The sequence below is a fragment of the Bombus vancouverensis genome, unplaced genomic scaffold (assembly GCF_051014615.1).
Source record: "Bombus vancouverensis nearcticus unplaced genomic scaffold, iyBomVanc1_principal scaffold0018, whole genome shotgun sequence".
In the NCBI taxonomy this organism is placed as follows: Eukaryota; Metazoa; Arthropoda; class Insecta; order Hymenoptera; family Apidae; genus Bombus; species Bombus vancouverensis.
Window position 1 is genome coordinate 2,138,832 of NW_027468910.1, and position 17,684 is coordinate 2,156,515.

Genomic DNA, 17,684 nt, shown 5'->3' on the forward strand with positions numbered 1-17,684 from the left:
ACGTCGTCCCACATAACGTAATACGTTATTTCGTCGTACCATATAACGCAATACGTTATAATTTCATACCATATAACGTAATACGTTATAACGTCATCCCATATTACGTAATACGTTATAACGTCATCCCATACAACGTAATACGGTATAACGTCATACCATATAACCTATTTACGTTATAACGTCATACCATATTACGTAATACGTTATAACGTCATCCCATATAACGTAATATGTTATAACGTCATACCATATAACGTATTACGTTATAACGTCATCCCATATAACGTAATACGTTATAACGTCATCCCATATAACGTAATACGTTATAACGTCATCCCATATAACGTAATACGTTATAACGTCATCCCATATAACGTAATACGTTATAACGTCATAGCATGTAACCTAATACGTTATAACGGTATTCCATATAACGTAATACGTTATAACGTCATCCCATATAACGTAATACGTTATAACGTCATCCCATATAACGTAATACGTTATAACGTCATCCCATATAACGTAATACGTTATAACGTCATAGCATGTAACCTAATACGTTATAACGGTATTCCATATTACGTAATACGTTATAACGTCATCCCATATTACGTAATACGTTATAACGTCATCCCATACAGCGAAATACGTTATAACGTCATCCCATACAACGTAATACGGTATAACGTCATACCATATAACCTATTTACGTTATAACGTCATACCATATTACGTAATACGTTATAACGTCATCCCATATAACGTAATATGTTATAACGTCATACCATATAACGTATTACGTTATAACGTCATCCCATATAACGTAATACGTTATAACGTCATCCCATATAACGTAATACGTTATAACGTCATCCCATATAACGTAATACGTTATAACGTCATCCCATATAACGTAATACGTTATAACGTCATAGCATGTAACCTAATACGTTATAACGGTATTCCATATAACGTAATACGTTATAACGTCATCCCATATAACGTAATGCGTTATAACGTCATGCCATATAACCTATTACGTTATAACGTCATACCATATAACGTAATACGTTATAACGTTATACCAAATAACCTATTACGTTATAACGTCATGCCATATAACCTATTACGTTATAACGTCATACCATATAACGTAATACGTTATAACGTCATACCATATAACGCAAAACGTTATAACGTCGTCCCACATAACGTAATACGTTATAACGTCATCCCATATTACGTAATACGTTATAACGTCATCCCATATAACGAAATACGTTATAACGTCGTCCCACATAACGTAATACGTTATAACGTCATCCCATATAACGTAATGCGTTATAACGTCATCCCATATAACGTAATACGGTATAACGTCATACCATATAACCTATTTACGTTATAACGTCATACCATATGACGTATTACGTTATAACGTCATACCATATAACCTATTACATTATAACGTCATACCATATAACGTAATACGTTATAACGTTATACCATATAACCTATTACGTTATAACGTCATCCCATATTACGTAATACGTTATAACGTCATCCCATATAATGTAATACGTTATAACGTCATACCATATAACCTGATACGTTATAACGGTATTCCATACAACGTAATACGTTATAACGTCATCCCATATAACGTAATACGTTATAACGTCATAGCATGTAACCTAATACGTTATAACGGTATTCCATATAACGTAATACGTTATAACGTCATCCCATATAACGTAATGCGTTATAACGTCATGCCATATAACCTATTACGTTATAACGTCATACCATATAACGTAATACGTTATAACGTTATACCAAATAACCTATTACGTTATAACGTCATGCCATATAACCTATTACGTTATAACGTCATACCATATAACGTAATACGTTATAACGTCATACCATATAACGCAAAACGTTATAACGTCGTCCCACATAACGTAATACGTTATAACGTCATCCCATATTACGTAATACGTTATAACGTCATCCCATATAACGAAATACGTTATAACGTCGTCCCACATAACGTAATACGTTATAACGTCATCCCATATAACGTAATGCGTTATAACGTCATCCCATATAACGTAATACGGTATAACGTCATACCATATAACCTATTTACGTTATAACGTCATACCATATGACGTATTACGTTATAACGTCATACCATATAACCTATTACATTATAACGTCATACCATATAACGTAATACGTTATAACGTTATACCATATAACCTATTACGTTATAACGTCATCCCATATTACGTAATACGTTATAACGTCATCCCATATAATGTAATACGTTATAACGTCATACCATATAACCTGATACGTTATAACGGTATTCCATACAACGTAATACGTTATAACGTCATGCCATATAACCTATTACGTTATAACGTCATACCATATAACGTAATACGTTATAACGTTATACCAAATAACCTATTACGTTATAACGTCATGCCATATAACCTATTACGTTATAACGTCATACCATATAACGTAATACGTTATAACGTCATACCATATAACGCAAAACGTTATAACGTCGTCCCACATAACGTAATACGTTATAACGTCATCCCATATTACGTAATACGTTATAACGTCATCCCATATAACGAAATACGTTATAACGTCGTCCCACATAACGTAATACGTTATAACGTCATCCCATATAACGTAATGCGTTATAACGTCATCCCATATAACGTAATACGGTATAACGTCATACCATATAACCTATTTACGTTATAACGTCATACCATATGACGTATTACGTTATAACGTCATACCATATAACCTATTACATTATAACGTCATACCATATAACGTAATACGTTATAACGTTATACCATATAACCTATTACGTTATAACGTCATCCCATATTACGTAATACGTTATAACGTCATCCCATATAATGTAATACGTTATAACGTCATACCATATAACCTGATACGTTATAACGGTATTCCATACAACGTAATACGTTATAACGTCATCCCATATGACGTAATGCGTTATAACGTCATCCCATATAACGCAATACGTTATAACGTCGTCCCACATAACGTAATACGTTATTACGTCGTACCATATAACGCAATACGTTATAACGTCGTCCCACATAACGTAATACGTTATAACGTCATACCATACAACGTAATACGTTATAACGTCATACCATATAACCTAATACGTTATAACGGTATTCCATATAACGTAATACGTTATAACGTCATCCCATATAACGTAATGCGTTATAACGTCATGCCATATATCCTATTACGTTATAACGTCATACCATATAACGTAATACGTTATAACGTTATACCAAATAACCTATTACGTTATAACGTCATCCCATATTACGTAATACGTTATAACGTCATCCCATATTACGTAATACGTTATAACGTCATCCCATACAGCGAAATACGTTATAACGTCATCCCATATAACGTAATCCGTTATAACGTCATGCCATATAACCTATTACGTTATAACGTCATACCATATAACGTAATACGTTATAACGTCATACCATATAACGCAAAACGTTATAACGTCGTCCCACATAACGTAATACGTTATAACGTCATCCCATATTACGTAATACGTTATAACGTCATCCCATATAACGAAATACGTTATAACGTCGTCCCACATAACGTAATACGTTATAACGTCATACCATATAACGTAATGCGTTATAACGTCATCCCATATAACGTAATACGGTATAACGTCATACCATATAACCTATTTACGTTATAACGTCATACCATATGACGTATTACGTTATAACGTCATACCATGTAACCTATTACATTATAACGTCATACCATATAACGTAATACGTTATAACGTTATACCATGTAACCTATTACGTTATAACGACATCCCATATTACGTAATACGTTATAACGTCATCCCATATAATGTAATACGTTATAACGTCATACCACATAACCTGATACGTTATAACGGTATTCCATACAACTTCATACGTTATAACGTCATCCCATATGACGTAATGCGTTACAACGTCGTCCCATATTACGTAATACGTTATATCGTCATACCACATAACGTATTACGTTATAACGTCATACCATATAACGTATTACGTTATAACGTCATACCGTATAACCTGTTACGTTATAACGTCATCCCATATAACGTAATAGATTATAACGTCATGCCATATAACGTGATACGTTATAACGTCATACCGTATAACCTGTTACGTTATAACGTCATCCCATATAACGTAATAGGTTATAACGTCATGCGATATAACGTAATACGTTATAACGTCATCCCATATGACGTAATACGTTATAACGTCATCCTATATAACGTAATACGTTATAACGTCATCCCATATAACGTAATTCGGTATAACGTCAAACCATATAACCTATTACGTTATAACGTCATACCATATAACCTATTACGTTATAACGTCATCCCATATAACGCAATACGTTATAACGTCGTCCCACATAACGTAGTACGTTATTTCGTCGTACCATATAACGCAATACGTTATAATTTCATACCATATAACGTAATACGTTATAACGTCATACCATATAACCTATTTCGTTATAACGTCATCCCACATAACGTAATATGTTATAACGTCATACCATATAACGCAATACGTAATAACGTCGTCCCACATAACGTAATACGTTATAACGTCATCCCATATTACGTAATACGTTATAACGTCATTCCATACAACGTAATACGGTATAACGTCATACCATATAACCTATTTACGTTATAACGTCCTACCACATAACGTAATATGTTATAACGTCATACCATATAACGCAATACGTAATAACGTCGTCCCACATAACGTAATACGTTATAACGTCATCCCATATTACGTAATACGTTATAACGTCATCCCATACAACGTAATACGGTATAACGTCATACCATATAACCTATTTACGTTATAACGTCATACCATATTACGTAATACGTTATAACGTCATCCCATATAACGTAATATGTTATAACGTCATACCATATAACGTATTACGTTATAACGTCATCCCATATAACGTAATACGTTATAACGTCATCCCATATAACGTAATACGTTATAACGTCATCCCATATAACGTAATACGTTATAACGTCATCCCATATAACGTAATACTTTATAACGTCATAGCATGTAACCTAATACGTTATAACGGTATTCCATATAACGTAATACGTTATAACGTCATCCCATATAACGTAATACGTTATAACGTCATCCCATATAACGTAATACGTTATAACGTCATCCCATATAACGTAATACGTTATAACGTCATAGCATGTAACCTAATACGTTATAACGGTATTCCATATTACGTAATACGTTATAACGTCATCCCATATTACGTAATACGTTATAACGTCATCCCATACAGCGAAATACGTTATAACGTCATCCCATACAACGTAATACGGTATAACGTCATACCATATAACCTATTTACGTTATAACGTCATACCATATTACGTAATACGTTATAACGTCATCCCATATAACGTAATATGTTATAACGTCATACCATATAACGTATTACGTTATAACGTCATCCCATATAACGTAATACGTTATAACGTCATCCCATATAACGTAATACGTTATAACGTCATCCCATATAACGTAATACGTTATAACGTCATAGCATGTAACCTAATACGTTATAACGGTATTCCATATAACGTAATACGTTATAACGTCATCCCATATAACGTAATGCGTTATAACGTCATGCCATATAACCTATTACGTTATAACGTCATACCATATAACGTAATACGTTATAACGTTATACCAAATAACCTATTACGTTATAACGTCATGCCATATAACCTATTACGTTATAACGTCATACCATATTACGTAATACGTTATAACGTCATCCCATATAACGTAATATGTTATAACGTCATACCATATAACGTATTACGTTATAACGTCATCCCATATAACGTAATACGTTATAACGTCATCCCATATAACGTAATACGTTATAACGTCATCCCATATAACGTAATACGTTATAACGTCATCCCACATAACGTAATACGTTATAACGTCATCCCATATAACGTAATGCGTTATAACGTCATCCCATATAACGTAATACGGTATAACGTCATACCATATAACCTATTTACGTTATAACGTCATACCATATGACGTATTACGTTATAACGTCATACCATATAACCTATTACATTATAACGTCATACCATATAACGTAATACGTTATAACGTTATACCATATAACCTATTACGTTATAACGTCATCCCATATTACGTAATACGTTATAACGTCATCCCATATAATGTAATACGTTATAACGTCATACCATATAACCTGATACGTTATAACGGTATTCCATACAACGTAATACGTTATAACGTCATCCCATATGACGTAATGCGTTATAACGTCGTCGCATATTACGTAATACGTTATATCGTCATGCCACATAACGTATTACGTTATAACGTCATACCGTATAAGCTATTACGTTATAACGTCATACCATATAACGTAATATGTTATAACGTCATACCATATAACGCAATACGTAATAACGTCGTCCCACATAACGTAATACGTTATAACGTCATCCCATATTACGTAATACGTTATAACGTCATTCCATACAACGTAATACGGTATAACGTCATACCATATAACCTATTTACGTTATAACGTCCTACCACATAACGTAATATGTTATAACGTCATACCATATAACGCAATACGTAATAACGTCGTCCCACATAACGTAATACGTTATAACGTCATCCCATATTACGTAATACGTTATAACGTCAACCCATACAACGTAATACGGTATAACGTCATACCATATAACCTATTTACGTTATAACGTCATACCATATTACGTAATACGTTATAACGTCATCCCATATAACGTAATATGTTATAACGTCATACCATATAACGTATTACGTTATAACGTCATCCCATATAACGTAATACGTTATAACGTCATCCCATATAACGTAATACGTTATAACGTCATCCCATATAACGTAATACGTTATAACGTCATCCCATATAACGTAATACGTTATAACGTCATAGCATGTAACCTAATACGTTATAACGGTATTCCATATAACGTAATACGTTATAACGTCATCCCATATAACGTAATACGTTATAACGTCATCCCATATAACGTAATACGTTATGACGTCATCCCATATAACGTAATACGTTATAACGTCATAGCATGTAACCTAATACGTTATAACGGTATTCCATATTACGTAATACGTTATAACGTCATCCCATATTACGTAATACGTTATAACGTCATCCCATACAGCGAAATACGTTATAACGTCATCCCATACAACGTAATACGGTATAACGTCATACCATATAACCTATTTACGTTATAACGTCATACCATATTACGTAATACGTTATAACGTCATCCCATATAACGTAATATGTTATAACGTCATACCATATAACGTATTACGTTATAACGTCATCCCATATAACGTAATACGTTATAACGTCATCCCATATAACGTAATACGTTATAACGTCATCCCATATAACGTAATACGTTATAACGTCATCCCATATAACGTAATACGTTATAACGTCATAGCATGTAACCTAATACGTTATAACGGTATTCCATATAACGTAATACGTTATAACGTCATCCCATATAACGTAATGCGTTATAACGTCATGCCATATAACCTATTACGTTATAACGTCATACCATATAACGTAATACGTTATAACGTTATACCAAATAACCTATTACGTTATAACGTCATGCCATATAACCTATTACGTTATAACGTCATACCATATAACGTAATACGTTATAACGTCATACCATATAACGCAAAACGTTATAACGTCGTCCCACATAACGTAATACGTTATAACGTCATCCCATATTACGTAATACGTTATAACGTCATCCCATATAACGAAATACGTTATAACGTCGTCCCACATAACGTAATACGTTATAACGTCATCCCATATAACGTAATGCGTTATAACGTCATCCCATATAACGTAATACGGTATAACGTCATACCATATAACCTATTTACGTTATAACGTCATACCATATGACGTATTACGTTATAACGTCATACCATATAACCTATTACATTATAACGTCATACCATATAACGTAATACGTTATAACGTTATACCATATAACCTATTACGTTATAACGTCATCCCATATTACGTAATACGTTATAACGTCATCCCATATAATGTAATACGTTATAACGTCATACCATATAACCTGATACGTTATAACGGTATTCCATACAACGTAATACGTTATAACGTCATCCCATATGACGTAATGCGTTATAACGTCGTCCCATATTACGTAATACGTTATATCGTCATGCCACATAACGTATTACGTTATAACGTCATACCGTATAAGCTATTACGTTATAACGTCATACCATATAACGTAATACGTTATGACGTTATACCATATAACCTATTACGTTATAACGTCATCCCATATAACGTAATACGTTATAACGTCATCCCATATAACGTAATACGTTATAACGTCATAGCATGTAACCTAATACGTTATAACGGTATTCCATATAACGTAATACGTTATAACGTCATCCCATATAACCTATTACATTATAACGTCATACCATATAACGTAATACGTTATAACGTTATACCATATAACCTATTACGTTATAACGTCATCCCATATTACGTAATACGTTATAACGTCATCCCATATAATGTAATACGTTATAACGTCATACCATATAACCTGATACGTTATAACGGTATTCCATACAACGTAATACGTTATAACGTCATCCCATATGACGTAATGCGTTATAACGTCGTCCCATATTACGTAATACGTTATATCGTCATGCCACATAACGTATTACGTTATAACGTCATACCGTATAAGCTATTACGTTATAACGTCATACCATATAACGTAATACGTTATGACGTTATACCATATAACCTATTACGTTATAACGTCATCCCATATAACGTAATACGTTATAACGTCATCCCATATAACGTAATACGTTATAACGTCATAGCATGTAACCTAATACGTTATAACGGTATTCCATATAACGTAATACGTTATAACGTCATCCCATATAACGCAATACGTTATAACGTCGTCCCGCATAACATAATACGTTATTACGTCGTACCATATAACGCAATACGTTATAACGTCGTCCCACATAACGTAATACGTCATAACGTCATACCATACAACGTAATACGTTATAACGTCATACCATATAACCTAATACGTTATAACGGTATTCCATATAACGTAATACGTTATAACGTCATCCCATATAGCGTAATGCGTTATAACGTGTTCCCATATTACGTAATACGTTATATCGTCATACCACATAACGTATTACGTTATAACGTCATACCGTATAAGCTATTACGTTATAACGTCATACCATATAACGTAATACGTTATGACTTTATACCATATAACCTATTACGTTATAACGTCATCCCATATAACGCAATACGTTATAACGTCGTCCCACATAACGTAATACGTTATTATGTCGTACCATATAACGCAATACGTTATAACGTCGTCCCACATAACGTAATACGTTATAACGTCATACCATACAACGTAATACGTTATAACGTCATACCATATAACCTATTACGTTATAACGTCATACCGTATAACCTATTACGTTATAACGTCATCCCATATAACGCAATACGTTATAACGTCGTCCCACATAACGTAATACGTTATTTCGTCGTACCATATAACGCAATACGTTATAATTTCATACCATATAACGTAATACGTTATAACGTCATACCATATAACCTATTTCGTTATAACGTCATCCCACATAACGTAATATGTTATAACGTCATACCATATAACGCAATACGTAATAACGTCGTCCCACATAACGTAATACGTTATAACGTCATCCCATATTACGTAATACGTTATAACGTCATTCCATACAACGTAATACGGTATAACGTCATACCATATAACCTATTTACGTTATAACGTCCTACCACATAACGTAATATGTTATAACGTCATACCATATAACGCAATACGTAATAACGTCGTCCCACATAACGTAATACGTTATAACGTCATCCCATATTACGTAATACGTTATAACGTCATCCCATACAACGTAATACGGTATAACGTCATACCATATAACCTATTTACGTTATAACGTCATACCATATTACGTAATACGTTATAACGTCATCCCATATAACGTAATATGTTATAACGTCATACCATATAACGTATTACGTTATAACGTCATCCCATATAACGTAATACGTTATAACGTCATCCCATATAACGTAATACGTTATAACGTCATCCCATATAACGTAATACGTTATAACGTCATCCCATATAACGTAATACGGTATAACGTCATAGCATGTAACCTAATACGTTATAACGGTATTCCATATAACGTAATACGTTATAACGTCATCCCATATAACGTAATACGTTATAACGTCATCCCATATAACATAATACGTTATAACGTCATCCCATATAACGTAATACGTTATAACGTCATAGCATGTAACCTAATACGTTATAACGGTATTCCATATTACGTAATACGTTATAACGTCATCCCATATTACGTAATACGTTATAACGTCATCCCATACAGCGAAATACGTTATAACGTCATCCCATACAACGTAATACGGTATAACGTCATACCATATAACCTATTTACGTTATAACGTCATACCATATTACGTAATACGTTATAACGTCATCCCATATAACGTAATATGTTATAACGTCATACCATATAACGTATTACGTTATAACGTCATCCCATATAACGTAATACGTTATAACGTCATCCCATATAACGTAATACGTTATAACGTCATCCCATATAACGTAATACGTTATAACGTCATCCCATATAACGTAATACGTTATAACGTCATAGCATGTAACCTAATACGTTATAACGGTATTCCATATAACGTAATACGTTATAACGTCATCCCATATAACGTAATGCGTTATAACGTCATGCCATATAACCTATTACGTTATAACGTCATACCATATAACGTAATACGTTATAACGTTATACCAAATAACCTATTACGTTATAACGTCATGCCATATAACCTATTACGTTATAACGTCATACCATATAACGTAATACGTTATAACGTCATACCATATAACGCAAAACGTTATAACGTCGTCCCACATAACGTAATACGTTATAACGTCATCCCATATTACGTAATACGTTATAACGTCATCCCATATAACGAAATACGTTATAACGTCGTCCCACATAACGTAATACGTTATAACGTCATCCCATATAACGTAATGCGTTATAACGTCATCCCATATGACGTAATGCGTTATAACGTCGTCCCATATTACGTAATACGTTATATCGTCATGCCACATAACGTATTACGTTATAACGTCATACCGTATAAGCTATTACGTTATAACGTCATACCATATAACGCAATACGTTATGACGTTATACCATATAACCTATTACGTTATAACGTCATCCCATATAACGTAATACGTTATAACGTCATCCCATATAACGTAATACGTTATAACGTCATAGCATGTAACCTAATACGTTATAACGGTATTCCATATAACGTAATACGTTATAACGTCATCCCATATAACCTATTACATTATAACGTCATACCATATAACGTAATACGTTATAACGTTATACCATATAACCTATTACGTTATAACGTCATCCCATATTACGTAATACGTTATAACGTCATCCCATATAATGTAATACGTTATAACGTCATACCATATAACCTGATACGTTATAACGGTATTCCATACAACGTAATACGTTATAACGTCATCCCATATGACGTAATGCGTTATAACGTCGTCCCATATTACGTAATACGTTATATCGTCATGCCACATAACGTATTACGTTATAACGTCATACCGTATAAGCTATTACGTTATAACGTCATACCGTATAAGCTATTACGTTATAACGTCATACCATATAACGTAATACGTTATGACGTTATACCATATAACCTATTACGTTATAACGTCATCCCATATAACGTAATACGTTATAACGTCATCCCATATAACGTAATACGTTATAACGTCATAGCATGTAACCTAATACGTTATAACGGTATTCCATATAACGTAATACGTTATAACGTCATCCCATATAACGCAATACGTTATAACGTCATACCGTATAAGCTATTACGTTATAACGTCATACCATATAACGTAATACGTTATGACTTTATACCATATAACCTATTACGTTATAACGTCATCCCATATAACGCAATACGTTATAACGTCGTCCCACATAACATAATACGTTATTACGTCGTACCATATAACGCAATACGTTATAACGTCGTCCCACATAACGTAATACGTCATAACGTCATACCATACAACGTAATACGTTATAACGTCATACCATATAACCTAATACGTTATAACGGTATTCCATATAACGTAATACGTTATAACGTCATCCCATATAACGTAATGCGTTATAACGTGTTCCCATATTACGTAATACGTTATATCGTCATACCACATAACGTATTACGTTATAACGTCATACCGTATAAGCTATTACGTTATAACGTCATACCATATAACGTAATACGTTATGACTTTATACCATATAACCTATTACGTTATAACGTCATCCCATATAACGCAATACGTTATAACGTCGTCCCACATAACGTAATACGTTATTATGTCGTACCATATAACGCAATACGTTATAACGTCGTCCCACATAACGTAATACGTTATAACGTCATACCATACAACGTAATACGTTATAACGTCATACCATATAACCTATTACGTTATAACGTCATACCGTATAACCTATTACGTTATAACGTCATCCCATATAACGCAATACGTTATAACGTCGTCCCACATAACGTAATACGTTATTTCGTCGTACCATATAACGCAATACGTTATAATTTCATACCATATAACGTAATACGTTATAACGTCATACCATATAACCTATTTCGTTATAACGTCATCCCACATAACGTAATATGTTATAACGTCATACCATATAACGCAATACGTAATAACGTCGTCCCACATAACGTAATACGTTATAACGTCATCCCATATTACGTAATACGTTATAACGTCATTCCATACAACGTAATACGGTATAACGTCATACCATATAACCTATTTACGTTATAACGTCCTACCACATAACGTAATATGTTATAACGTCATACCATATAACGCAATACGTAATAACGTCGTCCCACATAACGTAATACGTTATAACGTCATCCCATATTACGTAATACGTTATAACGTCATCCCATACAACGTAATACGGTATAACGTCATACCATATAACCTATTTACGTTATAACGTCATACCATATTACGTAATACGTTATAACGTCATCCCATATAACGTAATATGTTATAACGTCATACCATATAACGTATTACGTTATAACGTCATCCCATATAACGTAATACGTTATAACGTCATCCCATATAACGTAATACGTTATAACGTCATCCCATATAACGTAATACGTTATAACGTCATCCCATATAACGTAATACGTTATAACGTCATAGCATGTAACCTAATACGTTATAACGGTATTCCATATAACGTAATACGTTATAACGTCATCCCATATAACGTAATACGTTATAACGTCATCCCATATAACGTAATACGTTATAACGTCATCCCATATAACGTAATACGTTATAACGTCATAGCATGTAACCTAATACGTTATAACGGTATTCCATATTACGTAATACGTTATAACGTCATCCCATATTACGTAATACGTTATAACGTCATCCCATACAGCGAAATACGTTATAACGTCATCCCATACAACGTAATACGGTATAACGTCATACCATATAACCTATTTACGTTATAACGTCATACCATATTACGTAATACGTTATAACGTCATCCCATATAACGTAATATGTTATAACGTCATACCATATAACGTATTACGTTATAACGTCATCCCATATAACGTAATACGTTATAACGTCATCCCATATAACGTAATACGTTATAACGTCATCCCATATAACGTAATACGTTATAACGTCATCCCATATAACGTAATACGTTATAACGTCATAGCATGTAACCTAATACGTTATAACGGTATTCCATATAACGTAATACGTTATAACGTCATCCCATATAACGTAATGCGTTATAACGTCATGCCATATAACCTATTACGTTATAACGTCATACCATATAACGTAATACGTTATAACGTTATACCAAATAACCTATTACGTTATAACGTCATGCCATATAACCTATTACGTTATAACGTCATACCATATAACGTAATACGTTATAACGTCATCCCATATAACGTAATACGTTATAACGTCATAGCATGTAACCTAATACGTTATAACGGTATTCCATATAACGTAATACGTTATAACGTCATCCCATATTACGTAATACGTTATAACGTCATCCCATATAATGTAATACGTTATAACGTCATACCATATAACCTGATACGTTATAACGGTATTCCATACAACGTAATACGTTATAACGTCATCCCATATGACGTAATGCGTTATAACGTCATCCCATACAGCGAAATACGTTATAACGTCATCCCATACAACGTAATACGGTATAACGTCATACCATATAACCTATTTACGTTATAACGTCATACCATATTACGTAATACGTTATAACGTCATCCCATATAACGTAATATGTTATAACGTCATACCATATAACGTATTACGTTATAACGTCATCCCATATAACGTAATACGTTATAACGTCATCCCATATAACGTAATACGTTATAACGTCATCCCATATAACGTAATACGTTATAACGTCATCCCATATAACGTAATACGTTATAACGTCATAGCATGTAACCTAATACGTTATAACGGTATTCCATATAACGTAATACGTTATAACGTCATCCCATATAACGTAATGCGTTATAACGTCATGCCATATAACCTATTACGTTATAACGTCATACCATATAACGTAATACGTTATAACGTTATACCAAATAACCTATTACGTTATAACGTCATGCCATATAACCTATTACGTTATAACGTCATACCATATAACGTAATACGTTATAACGTCATCCCATATAACGTAATACGTTATAACGTCATAGCATGTAACCTAATACGTTATAACGGTATTCCATATAACGTAATACGTTATAACGTCATCCCATATTACGTAATACGTTATAACGTCATCCCATATAATGTAATACGTTATAACGTCATACCATATAACCTGATACGTTATAACGGTATTCCATACAACGTAATACGTTATAACGTCATCCCATATGACGTAATGCGTTATAACGTCGTCCCATATTACGTAATACGTTATATCGTCATGCCACATAACGTATTACGTTATAACGTCATACCGTATAAGCTATTACGTTATAACGTCATACCATATAACGTAATACGTTATGACGTTATACCATATAACGTAATACGTTATAACGTTATACCATATAACCTATTACGTTATAACGTCATCCCATATTACGTAAAACGTTATAACGTCATCCCATATAATGTAATACGTTATAACGTCATACCATATAACCTGATACGTTATAACGGTATTCCATACAACGTAATACGTTATAACGTCATCCCATATGACGTAATGCGTTATAACGTCGTCCCATATTACGTAATACGTTATATCGTCATGCCACATAACGTATTACGTTATAACGTCATACCGTATAAGCTATTACGTTATAACGTCATACCATATAACGTAATACGTTATGACGTTATACCATATAACCTATTACGTTATAACGTCATCCCATATAACGTACTACGTTATAACGTCATCCCATATAACGTAATACGTTATAACGTCATAGCATGTAACCTAATACGTTATAACGGTATTCCATATAACGTAATACGTTATAACGTCATCCCATATAACGCAATACGTTATAACGTCGTCCCGCATAACATAATACGTTATTACGTCGTACCATATAACGCAATACGTTATAACGTCGTCCCACATAACGTAATACGTCATAACGTCATACCATACAACGTAATACGTTATAACGTCATACCATATAACCTAATACGTTATAACGGTATTCCATATAACGTAATACGTTATAACGTCATCCCATATAACGTAATGCGTTATAACGTGTTCCCATATTACGTAATACGTTATATCGTCATACCACATAACGTATTACGTTATAACGTCATACCGTATAAGCTATTACGTTATAACGTCATACCATATAACGTAATACGTTATGACTTTATACCATATAACCTATTACGTTATAACGTCATCCCATATAACGCAATACGTTATAACGTCGTCCCACATAACGTAATACGTTATTATGTCGTACCATATAACGCAATACGTTATAACGTCGTCCCACATAACGTAATACGTTATAACGTCATACCATACAACGTAATACGTTATAACGTCATACCATATAACCTATTACGTTATAACGTCATACCGTATAACCTATTACGTTATAACGTCATCCCATATAACGCAATACGTTATAACGTCGTCCCACATAACGTAATACGTTATTTCGTCGTACCATATAACGCAATACGTTATAATTTCATACCATATAACGTAATACGTTATAACGTCATACCATATAACCTATTTCGTTATAACGTCATCCCACATAACGTAATATGTTATAACGTCATACCATATAACGCAATACGTAATAACGTCGTCCCACATAACGTAATACGTTATAACGTCATCCCATATTACGTAATACGTTATAACGTCATTCCATACAACGTAATACGGTATAACGTCATACCATATAACCTATTTACGTTATAACGTCCTACCACATAACGTAATATGTTATAACGTCATACCATATAACGCAATACGTAATAACGTCGTCCCACATAACGTAATACGTTATAACGTCATCCCATATTACGTAATACGTTATAACGTCATCCCATACAACGTAATACGGTATAACGTCATACCATATAACCTATTTACGTTATAACGTCATACCATATTACGTAATACGTTATAACGTCATCCCATATAACGTAATATGTTATAACGTCATACCATATAACGTATTACGTTATAACGTCATCCCATATAACGTAATACGTTATAACGTCATCCCATATAACGTAATACGTTATAACGTCATCCCATATAACGTAATACGTTATAACGTCATCCCATATAACGTAATACGTTATAACGTCATAGCATGTAACCTAATACGTTATAACGGTATTCCATATAACGTAATACGTTATAACGTCATCCCATATAACGTAATACGTTATAACGTCATCCCATATAACGTAATACGTTATAACGTCATCCCATATAACGTAA